This window comes from Euprymna scolopes, chromosome 44, assembly GCF_053919585.1.
Source record: "Euprymna scolopes isolate OS-2025 chromosome 44, ASM5391958v1, whole genome shotgun sequence".
Classification (NCBI taxonomy): Eukaryota; Metazoa; Mollusca; class Cephalopoda; order Sepiida; family Sepiolidae; genus Euprymna; species Euprymna scolopes.
This window is the reverse complement of record NC_136525.1, coordinates 30,427,813-30,442,531: the sequence shown is the minus strand read 5'-3', so window position 1 is coordinate 30,442,531 and position 14,719 is coordinate 30,427,813. Positions and strand designations below refer to the sequence as shown.

Genomic DNA, 14,719 nt, shown 5'->3' with positions numbered 1-14,719 from the left:
TCCTTGGACTAAGAATTTATAATTATCCTTTCTTAGATATAATACTTTTTCAAGCGTTCCATCCAAATGGATTCAGTCATTTATGAGAAGAAAAAAATAGAAAGAATTACACGAGCAATATCTGATAGAATTGGTATAATTTCATCAAACATTTCTCATGAGGAATCAACTAGTGCAGAACAACAAAACTTTGAACGAGAAATTATTACTCAGTTGAAAGAGAAGTTTGCTAAATGTGAAAAGAGATCACAAAAAATTCAAATTCTTACTGTACTTCCAAAGAGCTGGAATCTACGCAAAATACAAACAGAATTTGGCACTACAATGTACATTGGCCTTCGGGACAAGATCAAAGTGTAGTATGTGTTCTTCAGATGCTGCACTTCTATTTCTTGTTCTCTTTCGGTGGAGGAGAAATCCTTCACGACTGAGACAATTTTTATTTTTTACCTTTTCTTCACGTTAAAAAACGACCCTGGTGTCTAACTCTGTCCTGTGGGGAGGCATAGTAAATAGGTACAATGTACATGGCGAGACAAGCAAAAAAAACTTGTGAATGAGGAAGGAATTTTAATTTTAAATAATGTTTTTAAATCATTGAAATCGTTTTTTGAGAAAACCGACCCGGACTCGAGCGCCACAGAGGACGCCGAGCCCGCCGTAAAAATCACTGACATCGGCGCACTAGTCAGTGATGTCAGTGATTTTTACGGCGGGCTCGGCGTCCTCTGTGGCACTCGAGTTCGGGTCGGTTTTCTCAAAAAACGATTTCAATGATTTAAAAACATTATTACATTATTACAATGATCTAAACATAATTCTCAATGAAAAACCAAGACACGGAATAAAATAATGTTAAAAAATACATTGTTGATGACCACCGCCTTATTTATATATATATATATATATATATATATATATATATATATATATATATATATATATATATATATATATATATATAAAACAATCTGAAAGTGAAGAAAATAAGAAAAAAGAAATTTAAGAGGTTAAAAAAAAAAGGTCAAAAAATTAATATAATCAACGGCATCGGGCATCGCCTAAAAAGTTTCCTTTTTTTTTTAATTTTTCCTTTTTTCTCCTCCTGTTTGTTCTGTTGATATCATAAACCTTTTTTGTAGGCACCGCCAAAACTGGGGGGGGCAGGTCAGTACTTTTTGACGGACCGTCTTTTTAAAAATCTACCAAAAATCAGGTAATTATCCGATCAATACGAAATTTTCAGCGATTATTAGGAGAAGAATGAACTTTATAACAGTGTACTTATTTTTCATAAACGATATTTATATATATATTTTTTTTTGCTTACAAAACCCCCCTTGTTTTGAAGTGGGAACAAATATGCTTAAAATAATCATCTGAAACTGAACAAAACATATTGTGTTGTTGTAAGAGACAGAATTATAGATTAAAAAAAAAACAAACAAAAAACATTGTTTGCATACCTTATTTTGACGTCTGAATATCAGAACTTCGATTGTGTTTAATTATCCCGCTTTTGAGTTTTGAAGTGTGAAATTCGGTGAATATGTTAAGTAAAATAATTAATTTAAGTTAAGCAAAAAAAAAAAAAAAATTTTTTTATATTTATACGAAAAAAGCCATTTTAAAATTTTTGATAAATAAATTAACAATTTTTTTTTAGCGAGCCGAATAATGCATGACCATTATTAAACAGAGCATGCTTTGAATAATCGATACAAAAAAAAAAAATTCGATAAATATTGTGCCCTTTGTGTTAAAAATAGCATCATTTTTTTCGATCTCGTTTGAAAACGTTTGCCGCCTTTCGACTACGGTGGACCAAACGCGCTGAAATAATTTTTTTTTATTCTGCTTTAAATTGCCCCCTCCCCCCATTTTGGGGAGCCTGGCCCCCACACACATACACATTAAAAACCAAACTCATACAAATGGTCACCCATCTGGTACTGGCCAGCCTCAGCTTAATAATACATTGAAATTTTCGTCACTGAAAAATAAGTTTTTTTGGCCTGTTTGGTCTTCCATAGTTTTCGTCTCAATCAAAAGAAAACGTAAACAGAGTCGATCTGAACTCTACGGCGACGCGAAATGTCTGGTTACCTATATGAATAAGTGGAATTATTTGAAATTCAGGTACTTATATTATAATATTTTTGCATATTCTCTTAGAAAATCATCCTAAATCTTAGTTAGACAATAAATGAATAAATAAATTATTTCAAAACCCCTTTTTTAAAAATATTTAAGTACGTTATTTGTGCAAGACAAAAAATATCAATTGTTAACTTTTTGGGAAAATTTAACATTTAAAATTGAATTAAAAATAGTAGAAAAAGTTTTACATTATTCTGTTTTCTATATGATAAAATTCAGAGTTTTATCTTTCTGGAAAAAAAAAAGTTACTCAGAAATAATGGATTGTAATAAATGTAATTTAGTTTTAAAAAACAACAACAACTTGATTTTGCGGCCATTTTTGGCGGTGCCTACTTGCTTATCTTTCATTTAATATTATTTGTTTGCTCCTCTTAATAGTGTTGAGCTTTTTTATCTTAATAGGTTTTGCTTTATTAACGATATATTCTCTGATAACATCATTGTTTTATATATCTAGCAAACTGTCCGGCGTTTCCTGGTCGTGAAATACGCATAAATATTATATTTTAATTAATGCAAAACTCTTATCATAACTAGAAATACCGCAGGTATAAAATATAATGTTAAATTTCTTTTAAAAAATGAAGTAAAACAAACCGAAAGAAACTGAGACATGTGAACGCGAGTATTATGAATTTTTTAAACAGTTCATTTCTTGTAAATAAAAAAAAATACTCGAGCTGAGATTGAAACCAAAACCTAAAGACAGTGAGTCAAGTGCGATAACTATTAGGCCAGCTTGATACGATCTTCAAAAAGTGTTTTCACATCTACTTTTCTTAATATAATTCATCTGTCATGAGATTCCTGCATACACATTTGTGAAACATGACAAACAGTAAAAGTGTTGCATAGGCTGTTATTATTTGAAGTAGCAAATATGCGTATATATTTTTGTATTGGGTTATTATTAAGATGACGTATATTCAGTATTGTTATTGTCGTTGTTCGTTTTAGAAGAGTGTTAGTGAGAGATTAGAGTCTTAGGAATGTTCATGTGTTGAGTGTTCATATGTCTTAAGATGTTCATGTTGTAAGAGATGGAGACATTGGTGAGATATAGAGACAGAGTACATATGAAGAGAGAGAGACTTCTGCATATATATATAAACAGGTACATGTTATAACAAGAAAACCAATTCAATGAGAGGATATTTATTAATATCTTGATACATAGACCGAGATATAGTGCGTTTGACATTTACGTTTTGATACTTGTGCATATAATATAAACACGTTACCTTTCTCGTTGTAATGATGAACACAGAAGACGCAAAGATGATGACGTCCTTTATTTCATGACTGGTCCATAATTTCGCTTGAGGAATTCAAAGTTTATTTACATGGTTATTTCTAAAACCCTCTCACTTCTAGTGGGTGTCTTGATTCTAACGGAGAATCGGTCTGAACCTCTCTGCTTCTCTCCGACTCTTCTTCCAGACTCTCCCAGACTGCATCTAAAAACTCTACCTATATTGAGAACTCGTCACGTCATCGCATGATTAAACATGTGCTCATAAAGCACGTTGGAGACATGCGTCACGTTGCCAAACTTGACATAACCCCGAGTTCAGTAACCTATTTTTCAAATAACATTTTTACAAAATATGTTTACAATTTCCATTGACGATTAAATTCCTTAACAGAAACATTCCTTTTCCATATACAGATATGTAAGCTAAACAATTGCAATTCCTTTTTTCAATAACATTCTGTATTTAACTTATGATTGGAATTTTCAATTCCAAATCTAGCTTCGCAAGTTCGAATCCTTCACTATCCTGTTTCATGTTTATATTTAACTAATTCCCTATTTTTTTTTTATTTACATGAAAAGGGGACAGCCCTTTTATCATGTAACAAAAGTCCGATGACGTCCCCCTCCGTACCAATTTTTCAATTTTGATCCATTAGCAGTCCTTTTTTCTTGGGTGAAAATCGATTAAAATGTTTTCCACATTTCTGAATACGCTATATACGAAAGTTCAAGTTTGTAGATAAAAAATTCGTTGAGTATATAGGTTGAGAAGTGTCCACACACACACACACACACATTCTCACTTTTATACATATATAATAGATAATCGCCAAAAATAATGTGCACTTTTAAGGCAAATTTAACTTCTTTGATTTTTCTGGCGACGATAAAAAATGACCTAATAATAATTTGTCACATGTCAGTGCATCTAACCCCATAAACCTGACCTGCCCTCTCCTCTCTCGGCGGGAAAGTTATTATTCCGGGAAAGGGGGTTACTTTCCATCTTCACTTCACCGTGCCCCGCCAGCGCACTACTAAAGTATCGACCGATCGATCACTGGGTCTGTTAAGTGCAACGAGGTTTGAAAAAAAGCCTGACTGATTTGTGTTCGATAAGTTACCATTAGAGAAGAAATAGTCTAACGTTTAGTCTATTTTTTTGTTTGTGTAGGTGAAGGCGCATACCTAGCTATCGATCTGACTATCCGTACGGATTGTTAAGTGTCGTATGGTTACGAATGACTTACCCACCGCCCAACCGAATCCCGAAACTTTCAATAAAATATCTTTCAAAATGCTACATAAGTTAACTCCTAGATGTACCCGGTGTTGCTGTCCAAATCTTATGATATTTTGTTATGAAAAAGACGTTGATAATTTAACTCAATATTCGTAATAAGTAAACGAGCCGTGACCCGTTGTGTTAACATTGGTACATTGTTACTGCCGTAAACCGACTGCGAAGAAAATAGGCAGATATTTGAAAGATTGACAGAGATACTTTACTTTGCTGCTTTCAATTTAAGGGAAATTCTGTTTCCGATTAAAACGTTGAAAATGTTATTTAATGATTAGTTTTGAACTTTATCATTAATAATTAACGATTAAGTATTTGAGTTGAGAAATTCGAATCTAATAAGAATGTTTATAAGTACTTCATTATTAAGGGTCACAAAAAATGGATTTGGGCAGAATTATATAGTGATTATTTAGCTAGTATGTAGAAAACCGAAACAAAAAAGGCATAATAGTATAAATATCAATATAAATTTATATTTAAAATTATATACACATATAACACAAATATAAACCAATAATACACATAAATAAATATATATAATATAATATAAAGCTCTGTGTGTGTGTGTGTGTGTGTGTGTGTGTGTGTGTGTGTGTGTGTGTGTGGTCACGACTAGGCTCCTATATGCTTGACTATTTTAAAAAACTGATTACATATAATGATAGAAGATGTATCGAGACACAGGAATGAGTATGTTTGATCTGGCAGAACGGTGGTTCATTAAAATTGTGGGGTCTGCGTTCGCGTCTGGTCCACAAATATGGAAATAAATTTAAAAATAAAAAAAAAAACGTTTACAGGTGTTTTTGATATAAATGTACATAATAATAGTTTGATAAGTATGTTTTAACTTAAATAGGGATGGTATAATAAAATTGTGGGGTCTGCGTTCGTGCCTGTCCTCCATAGAATGGAAATAGGTACAGACTTTAATAAAGACTTTCATATCTATCTGCGTAAGTATACTTTGATAATTATGTTTCAGTTTTAAGAAATATGGTATAATAAAATTATGGGGTGTTCGTACGCGCCTGACCTCCATAGAATGGAAATATGTCACAAAGTTTAACAAGGTTTTTTTAATATAGATCCACAGAATATTGTGATAAGTGTTTCAGTGTGAACAGGTATGGTATAATAAATTATGGGGTTTATCTATTTTATTTTTACTTTCATCATATTTTGCTTTGGTTTTGATACCCCCAAATTCGAAGCTATCTCTTTACAACCCTTTCTTTTCATAACCTATCATACTTTCATAAATCAGAGTCCATTTTCTGTAGGCTGTTTTTGAACCCAGTCAATGACAGGTACTTTTGCTAATATATATATATATATATATATATATATATATATATATATATATATATATATATATAAAGTGTGTGTTTGTGTAGAATTACTATAATCGTACAAATATAGGCATTAATAAATTTAACCTTGTTCAAATATACTCCACTGAGTATATTTGAACAAGGTTAAATTTATTAATGCCTATATTTGTAAAATATAACGTAAATATGTTATTGAACGAATACGTGTATGTACACACGTATTAAAATATAAAAAGAATTCATAAGAGAGGCACTTATCGAAATTACAATGGCATTATGAGGAAGCAAATGAAAAAGCTGTAATGCCCTAATAAAAATCATGTAAATACAATAAATTAGAAGATAAAAATGATAAAAAGTAAAAAAAATTAAAATAATAAAAAAAATTAAGTACTAAAATAATGGTTAAAATATTTTAAAATATTAAATAAAATATTTTCGTACAATTAAGTATATAATGTAAGAATGATCAGCTCACCTGGATTATGGAATTCAAAATATCATCTAACGATGTTATGTGATATAAAAGTATTTTATAAAAGTATTGTATTATATAAAAAAGGTATTTTATAGTTATTTCTAATTCATTTCTAATTCCAATGACTCCACATTCCTATCATCGCATCTAAATAGCAATATGTATTCTTTTTAACTTTTGTTCACTGGGTTCGATTCTAGCATTCTCCTTTAATAAATATTATTTTCGATCCTATTTACTTCGTTTCTCTAATTACCGGGATCTGTCACCTTTCATGTACAGCATATATAAGTGTTCCTTCACTGAAAGCGTGGTTTTAATGCTAAATTAAATTAATATATATATATATATATATATATATATATATATATATATATATAATACGTTCAAAAGCCAGACAACGCAAGGATTTAAATAAACAACAACACGCGTATACGTGACCTGAAGTCATACCTAACTAATATTCCTGGAGAACCAAGTGCAAAAGAGATTCAGACAATTGCACTTAAGGGAATAGTGAGGATACTAAAAAGACCTCTCGGTTGGTTTCAATAAAAAAGCGGGGCAATGTTGGCAGCTGGTTTGGCTGCCCATTACCCAGCATTACAATCTTCAAAGGAAGAAAAATAAAAAAATAAAAAAAATAATTTCATTTCGTTGCTTAAAGGGTTACATAGAAATATTGATTTAAACAAACATTCGTCTTTGCGTTGTCTGTCTTTTAAACGTATTATATATTCGTATTTCAATTTAATTTGTACATACATATATATATATATATTGTGAGAATTTTCAATTGGTTGACTTGCCGAGGGTAGGCCAGTGGGGAAGTAAGGAGTGCTGGTAGCTGTTACCAACACGGCCGGTGGTCCGTTAATCAAAGAACCTGAGTGTCTATTCCTTACAAATTAAATACACATTTCAGTCACGCGTGAATCTCGTTGACTGAGAGTTGGAGTAGATAAAAAGGGGTGGCCGCTCTACTGTTGTTGTAGTTGTTGCTGTCTTTTAGACAAATTACACTTCGACCATCGTTACCCATTTGTTACTTTTACAAGGAAAGACTGCTTGTAAGCAACGTCGACATTTCGTTGCAAGACTTAAACCGTCTTTTCTTCCCCTCCCCCTACTCGTCGGTATGCTAATTCCGACAATATATATATATATATATATATATATATATATATATATATATATATATATATATATATATATAATAAAAATTACAATTGAATTTACCAAAATGATCCAAGATGGTAAAATTAAAGTATATTATAAATATTAAATAAATAATATTTATAAAATTATCTCAGCCGGATGTAAAAGCTCGATAAAACCAAATAGGAAATAGAGCTTATGATATGAGCAAACAGTTAATAAAATATGTTAAAAAACACTTTGAAATGAGTTAAAAATATATTTAATCTGAAAAGGAAACACTAGATAAATGGATAGTCCTTAATCCGCGGAGTTTCGAAGAAATACTTTCCTTCTCATCAGAGGGTAGGAATTAGCAAAATGCGGGATCGGATTTTGCATGCAGAAGTATTTGATGAAACAACAAGTAAGTCAGAGATCTTACTTGAAAACAAAAAAGTGAAGCAGAGGGAATATGGTGAGGAAAAAGGTGATTACACATGAATGGATAGTCTGGTGGAAAATAAAAAATCCAGTGATGGTAAGATCCAAATGTAAAACTTCAAGAAAGTTAAAAGAATTTCCATTTGTACAAGTAAAATTCAAGGAAATCCCGTAATTGGAAGAAGATGGTCCATAATAATCCAAAGGCAGAAATCCATGGAATAATTCACAAAAATGTGTACAAGGAATAAAGAAAAGATTCCAATAATATTAATAAAAGAAAAATAAGATATGCTTTTCACTCTACTTCCGAGACATAAATATAAATATATTTATACTTGGGTATAATAGCAGCATTGCTCAAAAGATCTAGTATAAACCAGTAAAAAAAATAGTGGTACATTTTCATATTTAGATAGAAGAATTAATACCTACAAATCATGGTTCATACCTTAGCCCAAAAATTGAAAACAAAAAATCTCTGAGGCAAGACAATGATCCGGGGTTTCGTTTAAATGCAAAATAATTTGTCCATCTGCCTTCATAGTGACACAATATATTTTCTTTTAGTGAGAGTTCCGCTTCCCCAAAAGGGGCACCCGCGACGTTTCTAAAATATCTTTCATGGATAAGAGGGGTGTTTGCTAATGTGTCCTAAATCTTCCTAAAGAGATGCTTAATGCGATGAGCCTCTCAGACCGAACTCTATATTTTATCGCCCTCCTCACCAAAACTGGATGTGGAACAAATGTCGGGTTAACATAAGTTGCCCAGTCGCCCCACCCCACATATGGGTTTTCTGGGTGCATCAACTCAGGCTTGGATGGTCGACATTCTCCGTTAAAGACGTTTTAAGCAACGAGTAACTTTCTGGAAGAAGGAGGTAAAGTCTGGGAGGAGGATTTCCTGAACACAAACTACATTTTAATGATACCAGATCGAAAGTTCAGACAAAATAAACAATCGAAATTTATCAATTTAGTTTACGAATACTACAGTTTCTCTAGCGAGTCACAAAAGAGCAGCTTATGAACATTATGTTTGCAACGGACGTAACTTTTTTCTCCCGCCATTTAAAGATATTAAGAAACATAAAATTAATCTCGATTAAACACTTCAAACGAATTATCTATATCATATATAAAAGAAGTGTGTGTGTGTGTGTGTGTGTGTGCGTGCGCGCGCGAGAGAGAGATTGAGCGAAAGAGAGGTCCTTATAGACTTTTTAACGGCTGAGTCGATTTTTTTTAATTTCATATATAGGTACTTTATGTGTCTAGGAATAATCTTAGATAGGTTTTGTGACAAAATGCCTCCGACGGTTATCGAAAATCGATAATTGATAATTAAAAAATCTAATCAAAAAATGAACAGTCCGATTTTAAACAAAACCTTTATGAAGCTTAACATCACATTTGCACTAGAAAAGTTTTACTAGCGCACAAAAAGAAGGACCTGACGTATCAGATAAACAGTAGGTTATTTGATAAGGATTGCGTCCAAAATGAATGGTTTTTTTAAGAACACAATTGAACTATGATAATTGGCTTTTGTACTTTAAACTTGAATTCTTTATATAAAAGTCATTATATAAAATATTTTATGAAATCAACAGTAGATTCTTTGATAAGACAGGGAGCGCTCGAAATGAATGTTTCTGTTTAGTGCACAAGTGAACCAGAATATTTGACTTTTGAATATCAAATTTCCATTCAAGCTATTATATCATCTTCTATATAAATAAAACAATAGACGTGTGTGTGTGTGTGTGTGTGTGTGTGTGTGTGTGCGTGTGAATATCTAACAGGTGAACTATTAGAACTGAAATTCTCAGGAAATAATATTCACGCACCAAGGGTGGTTTATAGTGAATAATATTTTTGCTTACATGCATGTATATCGCATCCAGATATCGGCAAATTTACATGTAAAATGTTCATTAAACATTAGCCGACATTTTGTTTTGTATGCGCCACACGCGTACTTTCGTTTTTTTTGTTTTTTTTCTCAGGCTAGAACGCTCGGTTCTTTTAATTTCAACTCTAACTAATGACACCAACTCATTTTTTTTGTTGTTTTGTATTAAAAAAAAGAAAAAGAAAAAGAAAACCTGAAACCATACGTACATTTTATTCGCGGTTTGAAATTTGTAAATATGAAAACAAAACTATAAATCTTTTTTACAATCTCATATTTACTTAATTTCATACATTATTTTAGGACGGATGAGGGGTTGGGTGACACATAGAATACGGACAGTGCTGAAATAATAACGTTATTATTTAGAAAGTCATTCTTAATATGGGGAGGGGAAGGTATTATTTAAACTATTCTGTATGTTCACCTAACAATTTATTAAATAAAAAAACTGACATGTAGTATCTCTATTTTTGTTTAGTATTAGTTAACATTAAGGTCTGTTTCTTAATCGAATTTTTTTATTAGCTTATTGTAAAGCAAGTGTTGCCTAATCACTAACTGCACTTTGAAATATTTATTTTTTGAGTAGCATGAATTTTAAATACGGTACTTTTACAGTGTAATACGCATATTTAAAAAATACAAACAATTTATAATGAAATTATGTATTTCGAAAAACTGCTGAGTCATTTTCCGGAAGTGGCGTCATGTGTTGATGATGGAGGTGGGGACAAGCACGATTATGTTGCTTTAAAAAGTACTCTAGAGGTTGCCAGGGATTACCAAACCTTCTTTTTTAGGTGAGGTTGGGGTGTGGTGAATTAGTGCCTGTTCATTCTCCCAAGCATTACCACCACTTTTTCTGTTTATGGAGAGGGGGGCCACTAAATGATTTCGCTGAAATGCTGCGTCAGAACAGATACTACACTTTGATCGTAGCCAAAAGGCCAAGTAAGCTTAATATAGTTTTCTACCAGGCATTACCTCATCCAAAAATAAAAAAATACAAAATAACCGACATAGCATATATTTTAAGAGGTGGGGAGGGGAATATGGAGTACGTCCCGGTAATTGCTGAAGCAGCAGTTTATGATCCCACAAATACTTTATTTCATATATATTTTTAAAAGAAGTAGGAATACGGAGTCAGGCCCGGAAACAGCTGAAGCAGTTTACGATCTCAAAATTACTTTATCTAATATTAAATGCTGAAACAGTCTACGATTTAGAAGTTACATTATTTCATATATGTTTTTAAAACAGTGAGGTGGGGGATATGAAATCGGTCCAGGAAATGGCCGAAACCGTTTAGGAGTTAAACATTACTATATTTCATTCATATTTTTAACAGTAGAGTGGGGCTTACAGACTCAGTCCCGGAAATGTCTACAACATTTTACGTTTTAGACATTAATTTATTTAATGTATATTTATAAGAGTGGGGGGGGGGAGTCAGTGTCGGAAATAGTTGAAACAGTTTACGAATTAAACATTACTTTATTTCATGTATATTTTTAACAGACATTATTACATAGTTATTATTTTCGTAAGGGGGGAGGCGATAATGTGGGTTAAAATTATGAAAAATGATTGTCTAAATTAGTAACATATCTAAGAATCATGAAAAATGATGGAATGTGAGTTAATTGATTGGTGTTTTTTAATGAAATAATCAGCCCAGACAATATATCAAAGTTATTATTTTCGTAAGGGGGGGGGCTAAATGTGGGTTAAAATTATTAAAAAAACGATTGTCGAAATTAGTAATATATCCAAGAATTATTAAAAATGATGAAATGTGAATTAATCTATTGGTGTGTTTGTAATGAAATAATAAACACAGACAAAATATTAGTGTTATTATTTTCGCAAGGAGGGAAGCATTATGTTGGTTACAATTATAAAAAAATGATTGTCGAAATTAGTAACATATCCAAGAATTATGAAAAATGATGAAATGTGAATTAATCGATTGGTGTGTTTGTAATGAAATAATAAACACAGAAAAATATTAGTGTTATTATTTTCGCAAGGAGGGAAGCATTATGTTGGCTACAATTATAAAAAATGATTGTCGAAATTAGTAACATACCCAAGAATCATGAAAAATGATGAAATGTGAGTTAATTGATTTGTATTTTTTTAGTGAAATAATCGACCCAGACAATATATCGGTTATTATTTTCGTAAGGGGGTTTGCGATGATGTGGGTTACTATTATGAAAAATGTTTGTCGAAATTAGTAACATATCCTAGAATCATGAAAAATGATGAAATGTGAATAAATCGATTCATGTGTTTTTAATGAAATAAATAACTACGACAATATATCAAAGTTATTATTTTTGTAAGGGAGGGGGTGATAATGTAGGTTAAAATTATGAAAAATGCTTGTTGAAATTATCCAGGAATTATGAAAAATCATAAAATGTTAATTTATTCATTGGTGCATTTGTAATAAAATAATCGGCGCAGACAATATATCAAAGTTATTTCTTTCGTAAAGGGATAATGTATGTTACAATTATAAAAAATGTTTGCCGAAATTCGTAACATATCCAAGAATTATGAAAAATGGTGAAATGTAAGTTAATTGATTGGTGTGTTTGTAATGAATTAATCGGTCTAGACAATATATCAAAGTTGCGATTTTCGTAAGGAATGGCTAGAATGTGGGCTAAAATTACGAAAAATGATTGTCGAAATTAGTAACATATCCAAGAATTATGAAAAATGATGAAATGTGAGTTAATTGATTGGTCTGTTTGTAATGAAATAATCGGCCCAGACAATATATTGAAGTTATTTTAGTAAGGGGTAGGCGATAACGTGGATTACAAATATCAAACATTATTGTCGAAATTAGTAACATATCCAAGAATTATGTGTGTTTGTAATGCAACCCAGATAATATATCAAAGTTATTATTTTTGTAAGGCTGGGGGCATAATATGGGTTAAAATTATAAAAAATGATTGTCTAAATTAGTAACATATCTAAGAATTATGAAAAACGATGAAATGTAAGTTGATTGATTAGTGCGTTTGTAATGAATTAATTGGTCCAGACAATACATCAATGTTATTATTTTTCGTAAGAGGGGGGTGATAATGTGGGTTAAAATTATGAAAAATGATTGTCGAAATTAGTAACGTATCCAAGAATTTATAAAAATAATGCAATGTGAGTTAATTGATTTGTCTGTTTGTAATGAAATAATAAGCCCAGACAATTTATCAGTTTCTGTAGGTGATCAACAATATTTTTCTGAATTTTCAATGTTAACTTCTGGGAATGACACCATAGTTTTAGTGGTGAGTAGAAAGACACATGATTATGTTGATTTTTTACGTACTTTGGAGTTCTCTATGAATTAACAAACCTTCACTTTTGGGGTGGGGCTGAAGAGAGTAATGTCCATTTGGGGTGGTGCAATCTCCCACAATGTCGTATTCCAAAAATATGGAATAACTATGAAATCATATTTCGGAAATGACATCGTTTCTCTTACTAATGTGTATTTGGCGGTTGTGGTAGTAAGGGGGAGAACTATATCAATATTGAATATTGTGGTAAAGTAAAAGTTGCCTAATCATCATTCGCATCAATGCATTTACGTAATTATTTGGAAAACCTGCTGAGTTATGGTCAAGAAATGATATTTCACTTAAAAATGATGCTGTCAGTAGTAGGGAGGAAAGAACACAGTAATGTGGAATTTTGTAGAGAAGCAAGGGTTGCCTAATCACAAAGCTTTTATTTGTTTGTAAAGCTTGCTGAGTAATCTTCTGAAAATGACGTCTTTTTCCAAAAGATTTTGATCATCGGTAGTGGGGAAAAATGAAACAGAGTAATGTAGAATTTGATAATGAAGCAAGGGTTGTCTAATCACTTAACTTTGTCAATGTATTTATGTATTAATTTTAAAATCCTGCTAAAACATCTTCCAAAAATGACAATTTTTCTTACAATAATAGTGCAGATAGTGAGGGAGGAAAGAAACGGAGTAATGTTGAAATTTATGATTAAGCAAGGGTTACGAACCAACACAATGTATTTATGTATTAATTTGGAAATCCTAATGATCCATCTTCTAAAAATGATTTCAGTTTTCTTAAAATCATGGTAGCCTTGGTAGAAAGAGAAATTATTTCATATATGTTCTACAATACCTGTTGAGGGTATGTTAAATTGTTTCATATATGTATATAAATTATCTGTCCGAAGGAAAGTAAGCATATTTTAAATATGTGTTGTAAATTACCCGTCCCAAAAGGGTAAAATTATTTCATATACATTCTGTAAATTACCTGTCCTAGGGAAGGTACAATTATTTCATATGTGTAATAGCCGTCCTAGGGTAGGTAAAATATTCTTTTGCTTGAAATAGCAAATGATACATACACATTAAAAATTTCCTCTCTCCAACGAGTAACAATTATATTCAAAATCAATTCCAATTTTCTCATTTTTTATATGGTCCCGAGCAACGTCGGGAAGTCCAGCTAGTATAAAATAATTTAATAAAATCAACAGTAGGTCTCTACAGTGTAATGTAGATTACAATGTATCAGTGCGGGAAGATACGTGAAATTTCCTTCCAGTGCACCACAGTGGGTCTCCAACTAGAGCAGCAATTAATCGATTTCATTGAAAATGGATAATTTCATAGATTTTGATGA

The 14,719-nt window shown here is 31.5% G+C and overlaps 2 long non-coding RNA genes across 3 annotated transcripts in view; one reads left to right on the top strand and one right to left on the bottom strand.

Annotated features, from left to right (window-relative positions):
• The window catches only part of LOC145268758 (uncharacterized), a 467,671-nt gene that overhangs the window by 50,422 nt on the left and 402,530 nt on the right, over nt 1-14,719 (bottom strand). The gene's annotated exons all lie outside the window — the stretch shown is intronic.
• The window catches only part of LOC145268759 (uncharacterized), a 347,300-nt gene that overhangs the window by 894 nt on the left and 331,687 nt on the right, over nt 1-14,719 (top strand). The window lies entirely within an intron of this gene.